The sequence below is a fragment of the Pseudophryne corroboree genome, chromosome 4, assembly GCF_028390025.1.
Source record: "Pseudophryne corroboree isolate aPseCor3 chromosome 4, aPseCor3.hap2, whole genome shotgun sequence".
NCBI lineage: Eukaryota > Metazoa > Chordata > Amphibia > Anura > Myobatrachidae > Pseudophryne > Pseudophryne corroboree.
The window spans coordinates 737,058,188-737,083,502 of NC_086447.1; the positions used below are offsets into that span (position 1 = coordinate 737,058,188).

General features: G+C 45.3%; 1 protein-coding gene across 1 annotated transcript in view; it reads left to right on the plus strand.

Moving 5' to 3' along the window:
* The window catches only part of MERTK (MER proto-oncogene, tyrosine kinase), a 236,034-nt gene that overhangs the window by 111,694 nt on the left and 99,025 nt on the right, over window positions 1-25,315 (plus strand). The gene's annotated exons all lie outside the window — the stretch shown is intronic.

Genomic DNA, 25,315 nt, shown 5'->3' on the forward strand with positions numbered 1-25,315 from the left:
AAAGTATGCGAGGAAAGAAAGATTTCTGCATGCAGAAAAATACAGTGTACAGACATAGGTTCAGTAACTTTTATTTTCTAAATATGTAACAGGTAATTATCAATCAAGTTCATGAACTTCATGTTGCAATACTTGTAATATATTCTCTAAAGATAGTACATTACCTTACAGCTAGACAATAAATGAGTCAACCTGTGTTTAATTGTATTTGTGGGTGATGGGAGGTTCTTGTGACCCTTGACACAACCAAATATGTTATTACTGTCAATGAAACGATTCTAATTGTACAAATAACAGTCATGTTTGTACAATTAGAATCATTTAATTCACAGTAATAAGAAATTCTAATTGTACAAATAACAGTCATGTTTGTACAATTAGAATCATTTAATTCACAGTAATAAGAAATTCTAATTGTACAAATAACAGTCCTGTTTGTACAGTTAGAATTATTTAATTCACAGTAATAAGAAAGTGTTTTTGATTTTTAATATGAAAGCAATCACTAGTATTTTTATGAACTATCTGATGCTACTGCTATGGGGCAGATAATATCAATACAGCACCTATAAGTACAAATGGTAATGTTGCCTCATAAGAAATGTATTCGGCCATTTTAAGAGTTGGAAAGTAGTAAGGATAAAATGACAGTACAGTATAAACTTCACAATAAGGCATCAGAGTGCTTAGTACTCTGCCCTGTTGGTTACTGACGAGATATAACAACCGCAATGGTTGGTATAACTTTCTGATGCTCTGTAGAAGACCCCATTGCAGTTTTGATATAGTCCCAGGCCATACTTTCATAGTCTCCCGGAATTTCTGGGACACTCACAAATTTGGTGGACAGTCTCTCAGACCTCAGGATTGGGGCAAGTCTCCAGCATCCCAGCACTTTCCAGGTAATATGAGTGTGGCAAGGCACTGGATGATATGATTTGCAACGAACAGCTGTGGCAAACTGTCATGGGTGTGGGGCCATGCTGATGCAATTGGCTACTACTTCAAACCCCACACCTGGATCTCTTTCCTGTAGATAGACTTGACAATGTTGCAGGTATGGCCCAGGCATTGACTGTTACAGTATGTCTGTGGTATGAGTACTGTATTGTATCCAGTACTCATCTCTTGCTTGTTCATGTTTTCATTTATTAGCCAATCAGGACATAGAGAAGTGTGCAGCAGCAGCAGGAGGTGGAAGCGCTGATCGTGTCTGAGGCAGTAACCTGTCTACTCATGTGATTGTATCACAGGGCTGCATGTGACAGGGCAGGGACATGATGAGTGAGGAGGGGAATGATGGAAAGCGGATAGTAGAAGGAGCAGGGTCCCCAATAGCACTGGGTAGTTATGGCAGGTTCCTATAAAGCTGATGCAGCGAGATGGTACTGTTAAATGCAATGGTTAAATGCTTCTAACTATAAGTTCATACAGTCAGCTCGTTTTTTTTACTGGAAATTCTGATTGCACATTATGAAAGTGGAATAAAGAATAATGTATGGAATGTTAACTTATGACATTTTCAATTATTCCTCTTTTTACTTAATTTTTTTTAATATGTTCTAACATAGACATCCTTGGTGAGTCCCAAGAATGTAAAAAGTCACTGAAGATCTCAAATCAAGGTGCCTGTTTTCTTGAGCTACTAGGTGTAGATTAGTTAAAAATAAAAATTTAAATTAAAAATAAATATTTACTACCGTTAGAACAGAAGTTTTCAACTCCAAACCTGACATAACCTTGTTTTCAGGATTTCTTTCTGTAGAAACAGTTGGGAAAAATATTGACCCAGCAAAATAGATTGAATCTCCTGTGCAAGATGTAACAGGGTCAGGGGAACAGGTACCATCTCTTGCGGTAGATAGCAGGATGCAACAGCTGAGAGATCACACAAGTCTGTTGTTTTGGTGCAAATGACATCGGCCAGTTTTATTGTGCAGTAAAACAGAAATAAACATCAAAATAAAATAACTTGCCTGCTGACACTAACTAAATACAGGATAATCTTAACGCACTAAAAAAAAAAAAACAAGGTGAAGTATACCAGGCACAGATCACTGGTTTTCTACAGCAGGTTACTTTTTCACAGAGACTCTGTAGTCTCTCCTTTTCCCCAAGCAGTGTGAGAGAGCAATAACCAGGCTGACAGCTTTTTTAATTCACCCATACTGGTGAAAGCCCTAATTAGCACTCTGCAAGGCTAAAAGCCCAAAGACCCGAATTGGGCCTAAATGGATGGAGAACCTGCCCTCTCTTCTCACATCCAACCTCAGGACCCTTATCCAATTCGTGCCAAAAACTCTCAGCATAACCAACATAATATTCCTGGAGTTTTAAAACACGTAGGTAACAAACCTGGGACAAATATACCTGCCTTACACCACTATTCCAATGATCTTGCCACAATAATTATATAAAACCTGAAAACGTGACCTGTTACTGGTACTTGACGACTGGAGTTGAAAACCCCTTAGATAGAATAGTAAGGCATTTATTATTTTTACTACATATGCTTTCGCCATCCTGAGATGGCAGTAACATAGGAGGATAGCCAACGATACAAATACCGCTGCTATACTTGTTAATTGAGTTTGGATCATTAGGTCGACCCTAATTAGGTCGACAGTCAATAGGTCGATTCCATATGGATGACATGGTCAAAAGGTTGACAGCAGTGGTGGATTTTACTCCACCTCAGCTCAGTGAGCTCAGTGAGCCAGATGCAGTCTGTGAGACTGCACTGGCTAGACTGTGACTGGCAGTGACTTCCTATTGGAAGTCTTACCTGCCAGTGACCTGCAGGTGTTTCCTCCCTCAGGGACTGCCAGACCGGGCTGCTGGCTTCCTGTGGGAAGGCACTCCCTTCATTTCAGACCTAGCCGTCTTATATGGGCTGCAGCTGATGTAGTCCATAGAAGCCATGGTCTTGGGCATGCGCAGTACCGCGGCTGCCACTGCACGTGTGCCAGTCATAGCATCTGTTATCTGCATTTTGCAGGTGCCGGGACCCGGCCACGGCGGGAGCAGGAGGTGGGTACAAGGTGGCAGGGGCCAGGCAGCATGGCTAGCAGCAGCCCCCCTCTTCCATCCAGGTAGAAGCCACCGCTGGTCGACAGGTAAAAAGTAGACAATTAAAAAGTTTGATAGGTTCAAAAGGGCGACACAAAAAGATCAACATGGAAAATGGTTGACACAAAAAAGGTCGACACAAAAAAGGTCAACGCCACCTTTTTTTTTAGTGTGTGGTTTTTGCCATAAAAGCACAGGGAACCCTAATTAGTATACACTCACCATGCTGTGGGCAAGGTGTCTCACTGCGCTCAGCACAGGTTACTATTCCCTATTATAGTCCACATGGATGGTAAAGTAAAACCATTGAAAACCTGAAAAAAAAGTTGTGTCGACCATTGTCATGTCAACCATTTGATCCTGTCCACCTTTTCTACCTGACGACCATAAGCAGTGTCAGCCTTTTAGACTTCGACCTAATGATCATGTTGAACTTTTGATCATGTTGACTTAATGCATGTCGACAATTAGTGGCTCACTTATTGACTGTCAACCTTTTTACTGTGTCAACCTGTAGACCAGATACCTTTTTGATTATGTGATATGGCTTGCATGGGGAGGATGTACAGTACTTTGTACTTTGATGGCCACCACCTGCAATACCAGTCGATGACATCACAGACTGCGGGCATTCATAAATAGGGAGACGTCTCCATATGGTAAATAGACCCTAAGCATTATAACAGGTGCTAATGGGAAATGTGGAAAACATCATTACAAAGTGTTATACTGATTTCAGTCCTGACTAATAACGGAAATCCATTTCATAAATGATGTTACAGGATGGGGTATATGAGCTGACAAAGTGACTCATTTCTGAAGAATATGCACAGTGGCCCATGCCTTTTTTAGATGAACATATTTATATGGCTATGTGGTAATGGTATGCAAACTATATACTGTACTGTGTTTGCAGGTTGACTTATCTTTCCCCTAAAGTGAAAATGAAATGTCTGAGCGTAGCTTTCATTGCTCTCCTTTGTTCTAGTGTAGTTCAGGAAGTTGGATAAAAGAAGCTGCTTCCTGCATGAACTGCTGGTGACAGGAAAGGGTGTAGTCTCTTACAGTATGTGGAATTTGGGTACCACATTAGGCTCTTAAAGAGATGGGACACAATCGATCAGTCTGCGTGACAAATGCATTACTATTATTTTATTATTAACATTATCTTTTATTCATACAGCACCACAAGGGATCCGTCATACCATTCAAAAGAGTAAAACATACAACAACTTACATACATACATACATTATTACAGTGCTCAAATTGCATAGGTAGGTAGATAAAAACAAGGAGTTAGAGGGCCCTGCTCGCAAGAGTTTACATTCTAGGGTTATCTTAGGGTAATTGAGCAACAAATGACTATGCTCATGGTCATGAATTCTCTGTCAGGCAAATCCATAACGTGTATAAGAATGATATCTTTTCTTTATTTGGGACTATGATGTTCATAGGAGACAATGGTGGCTCCATCTATACAGCTACCTCTTCATTTGTTTTAACTCTCTTTGGATATTCTACTCTTGTCCCTCAAAATAAGCTGTCTCCTATATTCGTATGACTGTCTTACCGTTACATCATTGTGCCACTCCTGTACTAAAAACAGATTGTTTGTGATATGGGTCATGAACTTTTGTTCTTTATAAAAATAAAAAGCTATAAATATCATGGAATCTATTAGACAATCCAATAAATTTCAGAGGCATACTTGTACTGTAAATGTTGCTTTAACACTAAAACTGTACTAGTGAATTTTTAGTTTACATACCTGTTAAGAGACCGTTCTTATCACTAACTAGAATGGATTATGGAGGTCATTCTGACCTGTTCGCACGCTGATGTTTTTCACAGCGTTGCGAACGGGTCAGTTCTGTGCATGACAAGAAGAAAATAAGAAAGTGATCGCTGCCGCGATCGCAAGAAGATTGACAGCAGGAAGGCGTTCCGGGGCGGCAACGCACCATTTTCTGGGAGTGGTGAGTCCAATGCAGGCGTGTCCAGCCGTTTGCAGGGCGAGTGTCTGACGTCCATTCCGGGACCGGACAGGCTGAAGTAAGTTGAAAGCTACTGAGGAACTTCACAAAATGTTTTTGCATAGCACGGCTGCACAAGCGATCGCAGCCTTGCTATGCTAAAAAGCCCTCTCCCATAGGCGGCGTCTAGTTGATCGCACGGGCAGCAAAAAGTTGCTACGTGCGATCAACTCGGAATGACCCCCAATGTTTTATTCCATTAAGTCTATTCACACAGGTTACATGCACTATTGGGCATAGGGTCTAATTCATGTTTGTAAGCAATGCCCATGTTCATGCAACTGAGCGATTATCGGTAGACTGCATGAACTGCATTCACACTGCACATGCGCCAGGGTACCTAGCAATGCGGCTCTCAGTGAGAATTTAAACGCAGACTGATTGACAGGAAGTACCATTTGGGGGAGGTAACGGGGAGTGATGGCAAATACGCAGGCATGCCACAGCCATTTTCGGGCCGTGTATCTGCCTTCAGCTGTGATTATGTACACATGGTGCCAGCGGTGCTACTGCCATGGCGAGTCTGCATGACCATAGACTCACTCGAGGAGTCGATGTTCCTCATTATTGCATCGATGCTGCGTATCTGTATGCAGTTGCTGAGGACTTTGCGATGTCTTCAGTGGGCATCTCAATTATTTTCTGGGCGGCTGCTTCAGTTGCGATGATTAGCTTGTGTGTAACCTGAAAAAAATCGCAATTGCGTAGGCTTTTCCATGCAAATCTGAATTAGGCCCATAGGACGCAGTTCTGGTTCCTACATCAGTGGACAGTTATTGATGTATATATGCACATATATCAATGTGCATTGTTTATGTGCATTTGTTAAAGCATAGAAAGCCACCAGTAGCATTTACAGATACAGTATATAACAGCCACAATTTCTGAGACAAAACATTGACGGTAGCCAAGATATTTAATCTTAGGAAACCAGCACAAAGGAATAAACATATAAATGGTGACTCAAACTGGTTAACAGTACATTGGGCCTAATTCAGAGTTGAATAACAATATAAAAGACCAATATACAAGTGCGCAACCAACAGCAGCTGGAGATGGGATGGTCAAGTCCCTTGAAAATAGACTAAAACAATGAATACATAAACCAGCGCTGGCTATCTACAAAAATTACTCGCAACAAGACGATTTGTCTTTTTTTTAAAAAGGTACTGTACTGTATACACAATTTTTTACATACAACAAAAATAAATATAAAACATACATAAAAAAATGGGTAAAAAATTGCTTGTGCAATATTGCAAATGAACACCTCTCTAGATAATTCCTGTTAAAAGTGTCCACTCATAATGGTTATTGTGGATATTCCAATAGCTTGGCTAGGACATTTTTCCGATTCTCTACAGTCACTGTAATGCAGTATTATTTACCGGATGATAGTATGCAATGCAAAGATCCCTTGTAGATGTCTCAGCCTTGGAATGTTCCATGTGTGGCTGTAGGGAATGCCGGGTAGACTGCTGTGCTGCTGATCTAATGCTGGAGCAAATGTCCAAATGGTGCCAAGGTGATTGCAGAAGTTCAGAATGTGGAGATGAGTGGTAATAAATCCAGGAAAAAGAGGTGGGACTGGCTCAACACGTTTCGCTGGCTATGGGGTATATTTACTAAAATTCGTAATTTCCCGACTGAGGTTAAAGTTCAATCACGAATGACATCGAAAGTGTAAAGTTGCAACTTTTTGAATTTATTACGACTTATTTACTAAGCTGTCGTATTCTGCATTTTCGTATTTACCGATGTCGATGTCATTCGGTTTTTTTTGCAGTGTTTTACGTGAGTGACTTGTAAAACACTGCCGACTTTAATACAATGAATCTCGGCCGGATCTGAGAGATCCGTGCTGGGCTTAATTGTGCACCTTTATTAAAATAGAAATCAGTGTTAAAATCTAAAAAAAAATTGCGTGGGGTCCCCCCTCCTAAGCAAAACCAGCCTCGGGCTCTTTGAGCCGGTCCTGGTTGAAAAAATATGGGAAAAAAAATGTCAGGGGTTCCCCCAAATTTAAACAACCAGCACCGGGCTCTGCGCCTGGTCCTGGTTACAAAAATACGGGGGACAAAAAGCGTAGGGGTCCCCTGTATTTCTGAAACCAGCACCGGGCTCCACTAGCCAGATACATAATGCCACAGCCGGGGGACACTTTTATCTAGGTCCCTGCGGCCCTGGCATTACATAACCAACTATGCGCTCCATTGTAACCAATGGTGGGAACTTTGTGGTTAGCGGTGAGGTTACTTTCGGTCAACCGCTGACCACAAAGTTCCCACCATTGGTTACAATGGAGCGCATAGGTGCTACATTGTAACACTGCCGTGTGCTGCCTGTCATACACTACAGGAGCACACAGCCAATCAGGAGGGTGCCACAACGTGGCGCTCCCTGATTGGCTGAAGGAACCCTCTTAGACAGAAGTCAGGGGAGGTTCCTGGCAGTCGGGGAAAGGGGTCCCATGTGAAAACATGGGGCCCCTTTCAGTGCGTGGTCGGGTGTCCGTTTTTTTATTTTGCAAAGTACGTGGATTACAAATAGAACAGAAGAGGACCGATCTACACTGGATTTTGTGAGTATAATTTTTTCAACAGGTACCCCATGGATTCTACATGGAGAAGAGGACCGACCCTCGTGTGAACATAGGTAAGTATGTGTATATGGAGGTGTGGATGTATGTATTAAACTTTTACTTTCAAGGTGTGTGTCTTCTGTTTTTATTGGGGTATTTTTTTAGTAGCAGTACTACAGGTACCAGCGGGCCCGGTTTTCCACCGCATGCTGGTACTTGTGGTTCTCCAAGTACCAGCTTGCGGGGGAGGCTTGCTGGGACTTGTAGTACTGCTACTAAAAACAATATTAATTTTTTGACAAAAAGGCTATCAGCCTCCCATCCGCAGCCCTTGGATGGGGGGGGACAGCCTCGGGCTTCACCCCTGGCCCTTGGGTGGCTGGAGGGGGGGGGGACCCCTTGATTGAAGGGGTCCCCACTCCTCCAGGGTACCCTGGCCAGGGGTGACTAGTTGGTTATGTAATGCCAGGGCCGCAGGGACCTAGATAAGTGTCCCCCCGGCTGTGGCATTATGTATCTGGCTAGTGGAGCCCGGTGCTGGTTTCAGAAATACGGGGGACCCCTACGCTTTTTGTCCCCCGTATTTTTGGAACCAGGACCAGGCGCAGAGCCCGGTGCTGGTTGTTTAAATATGGGGGAACCCCTATCATTTTTTACCCCATATTTTTTCAACCAGGGCCGGCTCAAAGAGCCCGAGGCTGGTTTTGCTTAGGAGGGGGGACCCCACGCATTTTTTTTTTTTAAATAACACTTTCCCACCCCTTCCCACTGAAAAACATGCACGGATCTCATGGATCCGTGCATGCCTATCCGAACACGGTAAAAAAAAGCAGGTCTGTTTTTTTTAGCACTTTTTCACGATTTGTATTTTAGCACGGCAGTGTTTGGCTATTGTCGGCAGTGTTTGTGATTTGCACTTTTTAGTAAATGACCGATTTCTACCAAATCCCAGGTGTATTTGACCGATGGTGTATTGATTCGTAATTTTTTCCTTGGACTTCCAAAATAATACGAATGCCCTCATCACTGCCGTGATTTGAGTTTAGTAAATTCCCAAGATGACACTTTGAAGAAAAAACATAATCTCGGTCAAAATCGGGACCTTAGTAAATATACCCCTATGTGTCTACCAGCTTCATCAGGAGCATGTATTGTGAGGTGTTTATTTGCAATATTGCACAAGCAATTTTTTACCCATTTTTTTATATATGTTTTATATTTATTTTTATTGTATGTAATAAATTGTGTATACCTTTTTAAAAAAAAGACAAACCGTCCTGTTGTGAGTAATTTTTCTTGACAGCCAGCGCTGGTTTATGTATTCATTGTTTTAGTCTAATTCAGAGTTGATTGCAGCAGCAAATTCTTTAGCAGTTGGGCAAAACCATGTGCACTGGGGGGGGGGGGCAGATATAACATGTGCAGAAAGAGTTAGATTCGGGTGGGGTGTGTTGAAACTGTAATCTAAATTGCAGTATAAAAATAAAGCAGCCAGTATTTACCTTACACAGAAACAAAATAACCCACCCAAATCTAACTCTCTCTGCAAATGTTATATCTGCCACACCTGCAGTGCACATGGTTTTGCCCAACTGCTAACAAAGTTCCTGCTGCGATCAACTCTAATTTACCCCCATTGTACATTAAACTGTATCTCTAGAGTACTCCCTTATAATAATGCTAACTTGTGAATGTCAAACATGTAAAAAAACGATTCACTTTATAATAAATACCATATAATAAATACTAGAGTAGTACCCCAGGGATCTGTACTTGGACCAGTTATCTTTAATATATTTGTTGGTGACATTGCAAATTGTACTGAAGGGAAAGTATGCCTGCCTTTTTGCAGATGACACAAAGATATGCATCAGGATAGACACACTGGGAGGGGTAAACCAAATGATTGAGGCTCTTGGTAGACTTGATGAATGGTCAAGAACTTGGCAACTACAGTTTAATCTATGCAAACTATGTAAAATCATGCACTTGGGTCTCAAAAAACCAAAAGGCTAAATATAGTATTAATGGCACTATACTGGAAACTACTGAGGAGAAAAGGGATTTAGGAGTCACTATTTCAAGTCACTTAAAGGCAGGGAAGCAATGTAACAAAGCAATGAGGAAGGCTAGTCAGATGCTTGGTTGCATAGGGAGAGGAATCAGTAGCAGGACAAAAAGAAGTAATAATGCCACTGTATAGGTCATTGGTACGGCTCATCTGGAATACTGTGTCCAGTTGGGTATGGATCACTGGGTCGACCTGGAAAAGATCAACAGTGTCTAGGTCGTCTTTAAAAGGTTGACACGCACAGGGTTGACATGGTGAAATGGTGGCCACGGAGAAGGTCAACACAGGAAAAGGTCAACATTAATTTTTTATGGGGTTTTTTTGTGTCGTTTTAGTCGTCACAGCACAGGGAACCCCAGTGAGTGCACCACGTCCACTCTCATGGCTTGCTTCGGGCAAGATGCCTCGCTCCGCTGCGCTTGGCACAGGTTACTATTCCCAGTCATAGTCCACGTGGATGGTAATGTAAGAAAAAGTGAATAAAAAAAAAACCCTATAAAAAAAACCTCATATTGACAATATGCTGTGTCGACCATTGTCACATCGACCTTTTAAGCACGTCGACCTAATGCATGTCATCCATTATTGATCTACCTATTGACTGTCGATCTAATTACTGTCAATCTAACATCCGGATACCATCCAGTTCTGGAGACCATATATCCAGAGGAATATACATAGAGAACATACAAAGAAGGGCAACTAAAATGGTGCATGGCCTACATCACAAAACTTACCCAAAAGAATAAGGGGTCTATTCATGAAGCAGCAAAAAGAGTGGAGAAGTGTGCCAGTGGAGAAGTTGTCCATGGCAACCAATCAGCTGCTCTGTATAATTTTATAGTATGCAAATTATAAATGTTACTTCAGTGCTGATTGGTTGCCATGGGCAACTTCTCTACTGGATCACTTCTTCACACTTTTCACTGCTTCATGAATAGACCCCTTAAAGACCTTAACATGTATAGTTTGGAGTTGGAGCAGAGAAGGGAAATGGGGGGTGGCATCATAAAAACTTTCAGATATATCAAGGGTTTTCACAAAGTACAGGAGGGAAACATTCTTCAAAGGAAGAGAAGTATTAGAACTCGAGGATTTGTAACAGAAAGGCTAGCGGATAAGTGGACTAGCCTCCTGTTAGAGTTGGTAGAGACTAAGACAGTCGAGCAGTTTAAACATGCTTGGGATAAGCATATGATTATCCTTACAAAGAACTAAGGCTGGGTACACACTGGAGTGATGGGGATTCGTTCTGGCGTAGGAACGAATCCCCGTCAGCCCAGAACGTTTGTACACAATGGGACAATGTTAATGAAGGTCGGAACGACCAAGGGCCTAATTCAGACCTGATCACTGTTGTGCGTAATCGCACATCGGCCGATTATCGAATGACTGCGCATGCGTACGGATCGTAATGCGCAGACAAGAGGCCAAACAGCTAAAAAATCCTGCATTTTTTTTGATCGCTAGGCGAATGCAGGCTGATTGACAGGAAGCGGGCATTTGTGGGTGGTAAATGGCCCTTTTATGGGAGTGTCAGAAAATATGCAGGCGTTCCCAAACGTTATCAGGGTGGGTGTGTGATGTCAGCTCTGGCCGCGATCAGCCTGTTTGTATTACACTGTAGGAGTAAGTCCTGGACTACGGGTGTGGTATGTTAGATAGACTAGACTTAGGTCGACAGTGTCTATGTTGACCACTGTTGGTCTACAGTTAGTAGGTTGACATGGTTTCTAGGTCGAAATGGACTCTAGGTCAACATGTACTAGGTCAACATGAAAAAAGGTCGTCATGAGCTTTTTTATTTTTTGGGGTGTCGTTTTCCTCTTAGAGTGACCGGGGACCCCAATTAGTGCACCGCGTCCCCTCGCATGGTGAGCGAAAGCTCGTCATGCTTCGGGCAAGGTGCCTTGCTTTGCTACCGCTGTGCTCGGCACAAGTTACCGTTCCCAATTGAAGTCCACGTGGATCGTAAAGTATGAAAAAGTTCAGAAAATTAGGATTTAAAAAAAACAACAACTCATGTCGACCTTTTGTTATGTTGACCTAGAATTTATGTCGACCTAGACACCATGTCGACCTACTTACTTTCGACCAATAGTGGTCGACCTAGATATTGTCGACCTAAGTCTTTTCGACCTAGAGACCGGATCCCCTGGACTTCGCACAGACTGGAAAAATCATTAGATGGTGAGTGAGTTGAGCATGGATTTGCAGATGTCTGGCGTTTGCAAAACTTTTCGCATGGCATATGCAGACTTGCACGGGGCGGTTATTCACTCTGGTTGGGAGGCCACTATCCGATCGCAGACCTCTGCAAATTCGCAGAGGTGCAATCAGGTCTGAATTAGGCCCCATGTTCTGGCATGTATTAACATAACACAGGACGCTAGCGATGGACGCTTGGTTTAATGTGCAGCGGGAGCACGTAGTCCTGGGCACACACTGCGCGATATAATCCATAAATCGCACCAAAACAGCATTTTGGTGCGATATCGCTCTAGTGTGTACCCAGCTTAAGGATCAAAAAGGGTTGACATTATCTAAAGGTTAAAAAAAGTGACAGACTAGGTGGGCCAAGTGGTTCTTATCTGCTGTCAAATTCTATGTTTCTATGTTTATCACTCTGTTGTAAACAGGGTTTCTCATACGTCCTAGAGGATGCTGGGGTCCACTTATTGACCATGGGGTATAGACGGTTCCGCAGGAGCCATGGGCACTCTTAAGACTTTTCAATGGTTGTGAACTGGCTCCTCCCTCTATGCCCCTCCTCCAGACTCCAGTTTTAGAAATGTGCCCAGGAGACTGGATGCACTCTGAGGAGCTCTACTGAGTTTCTCTGAGAAAGACTTTTATGTTAGGTTTTTTTTTTTCAGGGAGAACTGCTGGCAGCAGACTCCCTGCTTCGTGGGACTGAGGGGGCAGAAGCAGAACCAACTTCCTGAAGAGTTTCATGGCTCTGCTTCTGGCTGACAGGTCACCATTAGCTCCTGAAGGGAACTGAACGCTAGCTGTGCCTAGATGCTCACTCCCACAGCACGCCGTCACCCCCCTCGTAGAGCCAGAAGTCTGAAGACAGGTGAGTATGAGAAGATAGATCTTCTAGCAACTAAAGTGACGGCCGAGGTACGGCGCGGATGGCGGGAGCGCAGCGCGCCATTGCTGCCCACACACAGAGCACTGCAGGGTGTGGGGTGGGGGCGCCCTGGGCAGCAAAATGTTACCTTAGAATGGCGCAAAGGGGGCATAAGATGCCGCTGGCACAGCCCTACCCCCGCCAGTATAAATATTAACAGACCTTGCTGAGTGAAAAACGCGCCATTTGCTGGGGCAGAGCTTCTTCCTCAGGCAGCCAGCACACTGCTCAGCGCCATTTCCTCTCTCTCCTCAGCTGCAGAGACAACGCTGGTCCTTTCCTCCACTTCTGGCAACAAGTACAGGGTGCAAATAAGGGGGGCAAAAAGCGTTTGGTGGTGCATTACTAGTGTGAATTACTGTGTAAAAGCGCTGTTGTCTGTGGGCATTCTGTGTTCACAGACATTACATACTGGCGCTGGGGTTGTGAACTGGCTGCTCCTATACTGTGTCCCTCTGACAGATTTTACTGTGGGTCTGTCCCCTTATAAGTCCCAGTGTGTCTGTGAGTGTGTGCTGTACACGTGTAGGGTATGAGTGAGTTCCTCCCCGGAGGAAGGCATTTTAGGGACACAGAGTTGTAATGTGGTGGCGCTGCCGGCACACCAAGAGCCTGCATGGGTGAAAGAAATACGTGACAGTATGCTTATTAACAGGAGGTTAGATAAGTCTGAATCTCCGGCTGAATGCTGGAGAAAATCTGTGGAAGATGGGATTTTTCAGGACTCAGTTCTTCCTTCTGCAGGTGGCCCCTCTGGGTCACATAAGAGACCATTTGTGAATACTGATACCGACACAGACTCTGATTCTTGTGTCGACGATAGTGACTCTAGAGAAATAGATCAGAAATTGGCAAAAAATATACAATATATGATTATGGCTATAAGGGACGTGTTGGAAGTTACAGAAGCCTCGCCTGTACCTCAGGAAAAGGCTTATTTATGTAAGGAAAAGAAATCCAAAGTCACGTTCCCTCCTTCCCACGAGCTAAATGCTCTCTTTGCAGGGATGTGGGTGAATCCTGAGAAAAAATGTCATATTCCTAAGCGGATTCAGGTAGCTTACCCTTTCCCAGCAGAGGACAGGAAAAAATGGGAATCGCCCCCTGTGTTAGACAGTGCACTATCCAGGTTAACAAAGAAGGTTATTCTCCCTGCACCTGGCACGTCTTCACTAAAAGAGCCGGCTGACCGTAAGATGGAAACTACATTGAAATCCATTTATGTTGCCAATGGTACACTGCTCAGACCCACTATTGCCTGCGCGTGGGTCAGTCGCGCTATTGAAAAATGGTCAGAGAGCGTGTCATCAGAAATTGACACGGTTGATAAAGATGAGATACTCCTTAAGTTAGGGTATATCAAAGATGCTGCCGCCTACATGCTAGAAGCGATGAAAGATATTGGACTCTTGAGTTCACAAGCCGCTACCATGGCGGTATCAGCTAGGCGGGCATTGTGGATTCGCCAGTGGAACGCGGATGAGGATTCCAAAAGAAACATGGAGGCTCTCCCATATAAAGGTGAGACCTTATTTGGCGATGGTCAGGATGCGTTAGTCTCGGCGGCTACCGTAGGTAAGTCAACGTTTTTGCCCTCTGCACCTGCACCGGCAAAAAAGACCTATCACACACACATGCAGTCCTTTCAGCCCAATAAATACAAAATAGCGAGAGGTTCCCCCTTCTTTGCAGGAAGGGGAAAAAAGCCCACAGCGGCTCCAGGTTCCCAGGAGCAGAAGTCTACCCCTAATTCTGCCAAATCTTCAGCCTGACGCTGGAACTCCCTTGCGGGAGGCCGCTCGGGGTGGGTGGGGGGGGGGGGGGGGGGGCACGTCTCAAACTGTTCAGCCAAGGTTGGATTCTGTCTGGCCTGGATCCCTGGGTATTGCAAATAGTATCCCAGGGATACAAGCTGGAGTTTCAAGACGTTCCCCCATGCCGATTTTTCAAATCAACCTTGCCATCTTCTCTTCCAGAAAGAGAAGCAGTAACAGCGGCAATCCAAAAATTATGTCAGGACCAGGTCGTAGTCCTGGTGCCTTTGCCGCAACAAGGGCAGGGGTTTTATTCAAGCCTCTTTGTAGTCCCGAAGCCGGATGGCTCGGTCAGACTGATCCTGAACCTAAACAATTTGAATCTATACTTGAAACGGTTCAAGTTCAAGATGGAATCACTCCGGGCAGTGATTTCCAGTCTGGAGGGGGGGTCGGGGGGGGGGGGGGATTACATGGTGTCGGTAGACATCAAGGATGCTTACCTGCATGTTCCCATTTATCCTCCTCACCGGGCCTATCTGAGATTTGTGGTTCAGGATTGCCATTACCAGTTCCAGACGTTACCTTTCGGTCTCTCCACGGCTCCGAGGGTATTCACCAAGGTGATGGCGGAGATGATGGTCCTCCTTCGTCAAAAAGGAGTCAATATAATTCCTTATCCGGATGATCTCCTGATAAAGGCGAGATCCAGGGAGCAGCTGTTACAAAACATCACGCTCTCCCTGTCGATACTCCAACAACACGGTTGGATCATAAATTATCCAAAGTCACAATTGGAACCGACAACAAGATTGTCCTTTCTCGGGATGATTCTGGACACGGAAGTTCAGAGAGTGTTTCTTCCAGTGGAAAAGGCTCTGGAAATCCAGAAAATGGTAAAACAATTATTGAAACCATCCAGTGTGTCGATCCATCAGTGCATTCGGTTGTTGGGGAAGATGGTGGCGGCCTACGAGGCCATACAGTTTGGCAGGTTCCATGCCAGAGTATTCCAGTGGGACCTGTTGGACAAGTGGTCGGGGTCCCACCTTCACATGCACCGAAAAATAGTCCTGTCATCAAAAAACAGGATTTCATTCCTGTGGTGGCTGCACAGTCCGCACCTTCTAGAGGGACGCAGATTCGGGATTCAGGACTGAGTCCTGGTAACCACGGATGCAAGTCTCCGAGGCTGGGGAGCTGTCACTCAGGGGGAAAGCTTCCAAGGAAAATGGTCAAGTCAGGAAGCCTGCCTTCACATAAACGTGCTGGAATTGAGAGCCATTTACAACGGCCTCCGACAAGCGGCACATCTTCTTCAAGATCATCCCGTGCAGATACAGTCGGACAATGTAACAGCAGTCGCGTACATAAACAGGCAGGGCGGAACGAAAAGCAGAGCAGCAATGGCAGAGGTGACAAAGATCCTCCTCTGGGCAGAAAGGCATGCAAAAGCTCTGTCAGCAATTTTCATTCTGGGAGTGGACAACTGGGAAGCAGACTTCCTCAGCAGACACGATCTCCATCCAGGAGAGTGGGGCCTCCACCAAGAAGTCTTCGCAGAGGTGACAAGTCTTTGGGGTGTTCTTCTTCAAGTAGACATGATGGCATCTCGTCTCAACAAGAAGCTTCAGAAATATTGTTCCAGGTCGAGAGACCCTCAAGCAATAGCAGTGGATGCGTTGGTGACCCAGTGGGTTTTCCAGTCAGTGTATGTCTTCCCTCCACTTCCGCTGATCCCAAAAGTTCTCAGGATCCTAAGAAGAACAAGGGTTCGAGCAATCTTCATTGCCCCAGACTGGCTAAGGAGTGCTTGGTACCCAGATCTTCAGGAGTTGCTCATAGAAGATCCTCTGCCTCTTCCTCTTCGCGAGGACCTGCTGCAGCAGGGGCCGTGCGTGTATCCGGACTTACCGCGGCTACGTTTGACGGCATGGCTGTTGAGCGCCGGATCCTAGCCCGTAAGGGTATTTCTGAAAGAAGTCATTCCCACACTTATTCAGGCCAGGAAAGGAGTAATGTCGAAACATTACCACCGTATTTGGGCCCTCATTCCGAGTTGTTCGCTCGGTAAAAATCTTCGCATCGCAGCGATTTTACGCTTAATGCGCATGCGCAATGTCCGCACTGCGACTGCGCCAAGTAAATTTGCTATGCAGTTAGGAATTTTACTCACGGCTTTTTCATCGTTCTGGCGATCGTAATGTGATTGACAGGAAATGGGTGTTACTGGGCGGAAACAGGCCGTTTTATGGGCGTGTGGGAAAAAACGCTACAGTTTCCGGAAAAAACGCAGGAGTGGCCGGAGAAACGGAGGAGTGTCTGGGCGAACGCTGGGTGTGTTTGTGACGTCAAACCAGGAACGACAAGCACTGAACTGATCGCAGATGCCGAGTAAGTCTGAAGCTACTCAGAAACTGCTACGAGGTGTGTAATCGCAATATTGCGAATACATCGTTCGCAATTTTAAGATGCTAAGAGTCACTCCCAGTAGGCGGCGGCTTAGCATGAGCAAATCTGCTAAAATCAGCTTGCGAGCGAACAACTCGGAATGAGGGCCTTGGAGAAAGTATGTGTCTTGGTGTGAATCCAAGAAGGCTCCTACGGAAGAGTTTCACTTGGGACGTTTTCTCCATTTTCTGCAGGCTGGTGTGGAGGCGGACCTCCGATTGGGGTCAATCAAGGTCCAGATTTCGGCCTTGTCAGTGTTCTTCCAAAAACAATTGGCCTCTCTTTCAGAGGTTCAGACCTGCGTGAAAGGCGTTCTGCACATCCAGCCTCCTTTTGTGCCTCCAGTGGCACCATGGGACCTTAATGTGGTGTTGCAATTCCTTAAATCGGATTGGTTTGAGCCTCTACGAGAGATAGAGTTGAAGTTTTTCACTTGGAAAGTGGTGATGCTTTTGGCATTGGCATCCGCGCGGCGGGTGTCTGAATTGGGGGCCTTGTCTCACAAGAGCCCTTACCTGATTTTCCATGAAGATAGGGCAGAGTTGCGAACTCGCCAACATTTTCTTCCAAAGGTTGTTTCTTCTTTCCACATAAACCAACCTATTGTGGTGCCAGTGGTTACTGACACGTTCACTAAGTCAAAGTCTCTAGATGTGGTTAGAGCTTTGAAGATTTATGTCGCTAGAACGGCTCGAATTCGGAAAACAGAGTCTTTGTTTGTCCTGTATGCTCCCAACAAGATTGGGTGTCCTGCTTCCAAGCAGACTATTGCACGTTGGATCAGAAGTACGATTCAGCAAGCTCATACTACGGCTGGATTGCCGTTGCCGAAGTCGGTGAAGGCCCATTCCACTAGGAAGGTGGGCTCATCCTGGGCGGCTGCCCGGGGGGTCTCGGTATTACAACTTTGCCGAGCAGCTACTTGGTCGGGGTCAAACACGTTTGCAAAATTCTACAAGTTTGATACCTTGGCCGATGAAGACCTCAAGTTTGGTCAATCGGTGCTGCAGGGTCATCCGCACTCTCCCGCCCATACTGGAGCTTTGGTATAAACCCCATGGTCAATAGGTGGACCCCAGCATCCTCTAGGACGTATGAGAAAACAGGATTTTAATACCTACCGGTAAATCCTTTTCTCCTAGTCCGTAGAGGATGCTGGGCGCCCATCCCATTGCGTACTTTACCTGCAGTTTAGTTATACACAAGTTGTGTTATGTTAGTTTCAGCTTGTTGCTGCAATTGATTCGTGCCTGTTGGCGTGAGTTATGTTGATTGCCATGTGTGCAGCATGGTTGAGGTGTGAGCTGGTATGTATCTCACCACTAGTATTAAAATAAATCCTTTCCTCGAAATGTCCGTCTCCCTGGGCACAGTTCCTATAACTGGAGTCTGGAGGAGGGGCATAGAGGAAGGAGCCAGTTCACACCCATTGAAAAGTCTTAAGAGTGCCCATGGCTCCTGCGGAACCGTCTATACCCCATGGTCAATAAGTGGACCCCAGCATCCTCTACGGACTAGGAGAAAAGGATTTACCGGTAGGTATTAAAATCCTGTTTTTCACTTTCAGATTACTTTCATCTATTCTATTGGCTTGTGCTTGCCATCCTCCATCGTTCACTGAATAGCTTACTCTATCTTTCTAACTGCTATGGTAATAAATAGCTCTGCCTGGTGATGTAAAGATATAGCAAAGCACATAAAGAGAGAAAAAAAATTATGTTTTTATTAAAGGTTTCAAGATTGCTTGCACAGGTCAATAAATGACAGCCAACTGGGGAAAATACATTTTAAACTTATGTGTTTCTGTATAAATTATGTGGTCTTGTAATTGAATTGCTACAATACTTATAGTAGTACTGCCAGGAACTGTTCATTATATTAGAATTATCACTATTATATAATCCGTATCTTATCATATCTTATCGTATCAGATGATTTTCAGGGGGTCATGTAAGCTTCATATTTCACCATGGTATTCTGAATCCTAAGAAGACCATTAGAAGCAATGTTTTACTGGTTAGTCATTAGAGATGAGCGGGTTCGGTTCCTCGGAATCCGAACCCGCCCGAACTTCAGCTTTTTTTACACGGATCCGAGCGACTCGGATCTTCCCGCCTTGCTCGGTTAACCCGAGCGCGCCCGAACGTCATCATGACGCTGTCGGATTCTCGCGAGGCTCGGATTCTATCGCGAGACTCGGATTCTATATAAGGAGCCGCGCGTCGCCGCCATTTTCACACGTGCATTGAGATTGATAGGGAGAGGACGTGGCTGGCGTCCTCTCCATTTAGATTAGAAGAGAGAGAGTGAGATTGAGACAGAGACACTTGATTTACTGGAGTTTAGGAGTACTAGAGAGTGCAGAGTTTACTAGTGACTGACCACTGACCAGTGACCACCAGTGCAGTTTTATTTAATATAATCCGTTCTCTGCCTGAAAAAAACGATACACAGTGACTCAGTCACATACCATATCTGTGCTCAGCCCAGTGTGCTGCATCATCTATGTATAATATCTGACTGTGCTCACACAGCTTAATTGTGGGGGAGACTGGGGAGCAGTTATAGGTTATAGCAGGAGCCAGGAGTACATATTATTAAAATTAAACAGTGCACACTTTTGCTGCAGGAGTGCCACTGCCAGTGTGACTGACCAGTGACCTGACCACACTGACCACCAGTATAGTATACTATATTGTGATTGCCTGAAAAAGTTAAACACTCGTCGTGTGACTTGTGTGGTGTTTTTTTATTCTATAAAAAACTCATTCTGCTGACAGACAGTGTCCAGCAGGCCCGTCATTATATAATATATACCTGTCCGGCTGCAGTAGTGATATATATATATTTTTTATATCATTATTTATCATCCAGTTGCAGCAGACACAGTACGGTAGTTCACGGCTGTAGCTACCTCTGTGTCGGCACTCGGCAGTCCATCCATAAATGTATACCACCTACCCGTGGTTTTTTTTCTCTTTCTTCTTTATACATACTACATCTCATTATCATCCAGTCTATATTAGCAGCAGACACAGTACAGTACGGTAGTCCACGGCTGTAGCTACCTCTGTGTCGGCACTCGGCAGTCCATCCATAATTGTATACCACCTACCCGTGTTTTTTTTTTTCTTCTTTATACATACTACATCTCATTATCATCCAGTCTATATTAGCAGCAGACACAGTACAGTACGGTAGTCCACTGCTGTAGCTACCTCTGTGTCGGCACTCGGCAGTCCATCCATAATTGTATACCACCTACCCGTGGTTTTTTTTTCTTTCTTCTTTATACATACTACATCTCATTATCAACCAGTCTATATTAGCAGCAGACACAGTACAGTACGGTAGTCCACGGCTGTAGCTACCTCTGTGTCGGCACTCGGCAGTCCGTCCATAATTGTATACCACCTACCCGTGTTTTTTTTTTCTTTCTTCTTTATACATACTACATCTCATTATCATCCAGTCTATATTAGCAGCAGACACAGTACAGTACGGTAGTCCACGGCTGTAGCTACCTCTGTGTCGGCACTCGGCAGTCCATCCATAATTGTATACCACCTACCCGTGGTTTTTTTTTCTTTCTTCTTTATACATACATACTACATCTCTTTATCAACCAGTCTATATTAGCAGCAGACACAGTACGGTAGTCCACGGCTGTAGCTACCTCTGTGTCGGCACTCGGCAGTCCGTCCATAATTGTATACCACCTACCCGTGGTTTTTTTTTCTTTCTTCTTTATACATACATACTACATCTCTTTATCAACCAGTCTATATTAGCAGCAGACACAGTACAGTACGGTAGTCCACGGCTGTAGCTACCTCTGTGTCGGCACTCGGCAGTCCATCCATAATTGTATACTAGTATCCATCCATCTCCATTGTTTACCTGAGGTGCCTTTTAGTTGTGCCTATTAAAATATGGAGAACAAAAATGTTGAGGTTCCAAAATTAGGGAAAGATCAAGATCCACTTCCACCTCGTGCTGAAGCTGCTGCCACTAGTCATGGCCGAGACGATGAAATGCCAGCAACGTCGTCTGCCAAGGCCGATGCCCAATGTCATAGTACAGAGCATGTCAAATCCAAAACACCAAATATCAGTAAAAAAAGGACTCCAAAACCTAAAATAAAATTGTCGGAGGAGAAGCGTAAACTTGCCAATATGCCATTTACCACACGGAGTGGCAAGGAACGGCTGAGGCCCTGGCCTATGTTCATGGCTAGTGGTTCAGCTTCACATGAGGATGGAAGCACTCAGCCTCTCGCTAGAAAAATGAAAAGACTCAAGCTGGAAAAAGCACAGCAAAGAACTGTGCGTTCTTCGAAATCCCAAATCCACAAGGAGAGTCCAATTGTGTCGGTTGCGATGCCTGACCTTCCCAACACTGGACGTGAAGAGCATGCGCCTTCCACCATTTGCACGCCCCCTGCAAGTGCTGGAAGGAGCACCCGCAGTCCAGTTCCTGATAGTCAGATTGAAGATGTCAGTGTTGAAGTACACCAGGATGAGGAGGATATGGGTGTTGCTGGCGCTGGGGAGGAAATTGACCAGGAGGATTCTGATGGTGAGGTGGTTTGTTTAAGTCAGGCACCCGGGGAGACACCTGTTGTCCGTGGGAGGAATATGGCCGTTGACATGCCTGGTGAAAATACCAAAAAAATCAGCTCTTCGGTGTGGAAGTATTTCACCAGAAATGCGGACAACATTTGTCAAGCCGTGTGTTCCCTTTGTCAAGCTGTAATAAGTAGGGGTAAGGACGTTAACCACCTCGGAACATCCTCCCTTATACATCACCTGCAGCGCATTCATAATAAGTCAGTGACAAGTTCAAAAACTTTGGCCGACAGCGGAAGCAGTCCACTGACCAGTAAATCCCTTCCTCTTGTAACCAAGCTCACGCAAACCACCCCACCAACTCCCTCAGTGTCAATTTCCTCCTTCCCCAGGAATGCCAATAGTCCTGCAGGCCATGTCACTGGCAATTCTGATGATTCCTCTCCTGCCTGGGATTCCTCCGATGCATCCTTGCGTGTAACGCCTACTGCTGCTGGCGCTGCTGTTGTTGCTGCTGGGAGTCGATGGTCATCCCAGAGGGGAAGTCGTAAGACCACTTTTACTACTTCCACCAAGCAATTGACTGTCCAACAGTCCTTTGCGAGGAAGATGAAATATCACAGCAGTCATCCTACTGCAAAGCGGATAACTGAGGCCTTGGCATCCTGGGTGGTGAGAAACGTGGTTCCGGTATCCATCAATACTGCAGAGCCAACTAGAGACTTGTTGGAGGTACTGTGTCCCCGGTACCAAATACCATCTAGGTTCCATTTCTCTAGGCAGGCGATACCGAAAATGTACACAGACCTCAGAAAAAGAGTCACTAGTGTCCTAGAAAATGCAGCTGTACCCAATGTCCACTTAACCACGGACATGTGGACAAGTGGAGCAGGGCAGGGTCAGGACTATATGACTGTGACAGCCCACTGGGTAGATGTATGGACTCCCGCCGCAAGAACAGCAGCAGCGGCACCAGTAGCAGCATCTCGCAAACGCCAACTCTTTCCTAGGCAGGCTACGCTTTGTATCACCGGTTTCCAGAATACGTACACAGCTGAAAACCTCTTACGGCAACTGAGGAAGATCATCGCAGAATGGCTTACCCCAATTGGACTCTCCTGTGGATTTGTGGCATCGGACAACGCCAGCAATATTGTGTGTGCATTAAATATGGGCAAATTCCAGCACGTCCCATGTTTTGCACATACCTTGAATTTGGTGGTGCAGAATTTTTAAAAAAACGACAGGGGCGTGCAAGAGATGCTGTCGGTGGCCAGAAGAATTGCGGGCCACTTTCGGCGTACAGGCACCACGTACAGAAGACTGGAGCACCACCAAAAACTACTGAACCTGCCCTGCCATCATCTGAAGCAAGAAGTGGTAACGAGGTGGAATTCCACCCTCTATATGCTTCAGAGGTTGGAGGAGCAGCAAAAGGCCATTCAAGCCTATACAATTGAGCACGATATAGGAGGTGGAATGCACCTGTCTCAAGCGCAGTGGAGAATGATTTCAACGTTGTGCAAGGTTCTGATGCCCTTTGAACTTGCCACACGTGAAGTCAGTTCAGACACTGCCAGCCTGAGTCAGGTCATTCCCCTCATCAGGCTTTTGCAGAAGAAGCTGGAGACATTGAAGGAGGAGCTAACACGGAGCGATTCCGCTAGGCATGTGGGACTTGTGGATGGAGCCCTTAATTCGCTTAACAAGGATTCACGGGTGGTCAATCTGTTGAAATCAGAGCACTACATTTTGGCCACCATGCTCGATCCTAGATTTAAAGCCTACCTTGGATCTCTCTTTCCGGCAGACACAAGTCTGCTGGGGTTGAAAGACCTGCTGGTGAGAAAATTGTCAAGTCAAGCGGAACGCGACCTGTCAACATCTCCTCCTTCACATTCTCCCGCAACTGGGGGTGCGAGGAAAAGGCTCAGAATTCCGAGCCCACCCGCTGGCGGTGATGCAGGGCAGTCTGGAGCGACTGCTGATGCTGACATCTGGTCCGGACTGAAGGACCTGACAACGATTACGGACATGTCGTCTACTGTCACTGCATATGATTCTCTCAACATTGAAAGAATGGTGGAGGATTATATGAGTGACCGCATCCAAGTAGGCACGTCACACAGTCCGTACTTATACTGGCAGGAAAAAGAGGCAATTTGGAGGCCCTTGCACAAACTGGCTTTATTCTACCCAAGTTGCCCTCCCACAAGTGTGTACTCCGAAAGAGTGTTTAGTGCCGCCGCTCACCTTGTCAGCAATCGGCGTACGAGGTTACATCCAGAAAATGTGGAGAAGATGATGTTCATTAAAATGAATTATAATCAATTCCTCCGCGGAGACATTGACCAGCAGCAATTGCCTCCACAAAGTACACAGGGAGCTGAGATGGTGGATTCCAGTGGGGACGAATTGATAATCTGTGAGGAGGGGGATGTACACGGTGATATATCGGAGGATGATGATGAGGTGGACATCTTGCCTCTGTAGAGCCAGTTTGTGCAAGGAGAGATTAATTGCTTCTTTTTTGGGGGGGGTCCAAACCAACCCGTCATATCAGTCACAGTCGTGTGGCAGACCCTGTCACTGAAATGATGGGTTGGTTAAAGTGTGCATGTCCTGTTTTGTTTATACAACATAAGGGTGGGTGGGAGGGCCCAAGGACAATTCCATCTTGCACCTCTTTTTTCTTTTATTTTTCTTTGCGTCATGTGCTGTTTGGGGAGGGTTTTTTGGAAGGGCCATCCTGCGTGACACTGCAGTGCCACTCCTAGATGGGCCCGGTGTTTGTGTCGGCCACTAGGGTCGCTTATCTTACTCACACAGTCAGCTACCTCATTGCGCCTCTTTTTTTCTTTGCGTCATGTGCTGTTTGGGGAGGGTTTTTTGGAAGGGACATCCTGCGTGACACTGCAGTGCCACTCCTAGATGGGCCCGGTGTTTGTGTCGGCCACTAGGGTCGCTTATCTTACTCACACAGTCCGCTACCTCATTGCGCCTCTTTTTTTCTTTGCGTCATGTGCTGTTTGGGGAGGGTTTTTTGGAAGGGACATCCTGCGTGACACTGCAGTGCCACTCCTAGATGGGCCCGGTGTTTGTGTCGGCCACTAGGGTCGCTTATCTTACTCACACAGCTACCTCATTGCGCCTCTTTTTTTCTTTGCGTCATGTGCTGTTTGGGGAGGGTTTTTTGGAAGGGACATCCTGCGTGACACTGCAGTGCCACTCCTAGATGGGCCCGGTGTTTGTGTCGGCCACTAGGGTCGCTTATCTTACTCACACAGCGACCTCGGTGCAAATTTTAGGACTAAAAATAATATTGTGAGGTGTGAGGTATTCAGAATAGACTGAAAATGAGTGGAAATTATGGTTTTTGAGGTTAATAATACTTTGGGATCAAAATGACCCCCAAATTCTATGATTTAAGCTGTTTTTTAGTGTTTTTTGAAAAAAACACCCGATTCCAAAACACACCCGAATCCGACAAAAAAAATTCGGTGAGGTTTTGCCAAAACGCGGTCGAACCCAAAACACGGCCGCGGAACCGAACCCAAAACCAAAACACAAAACCCGAAAAATTTCCGGCGCTCATCTCTATCTAATAGTCATGTGTGGCTACTTTTGGAAGGTTCTTAGAGAGTGTGGCAT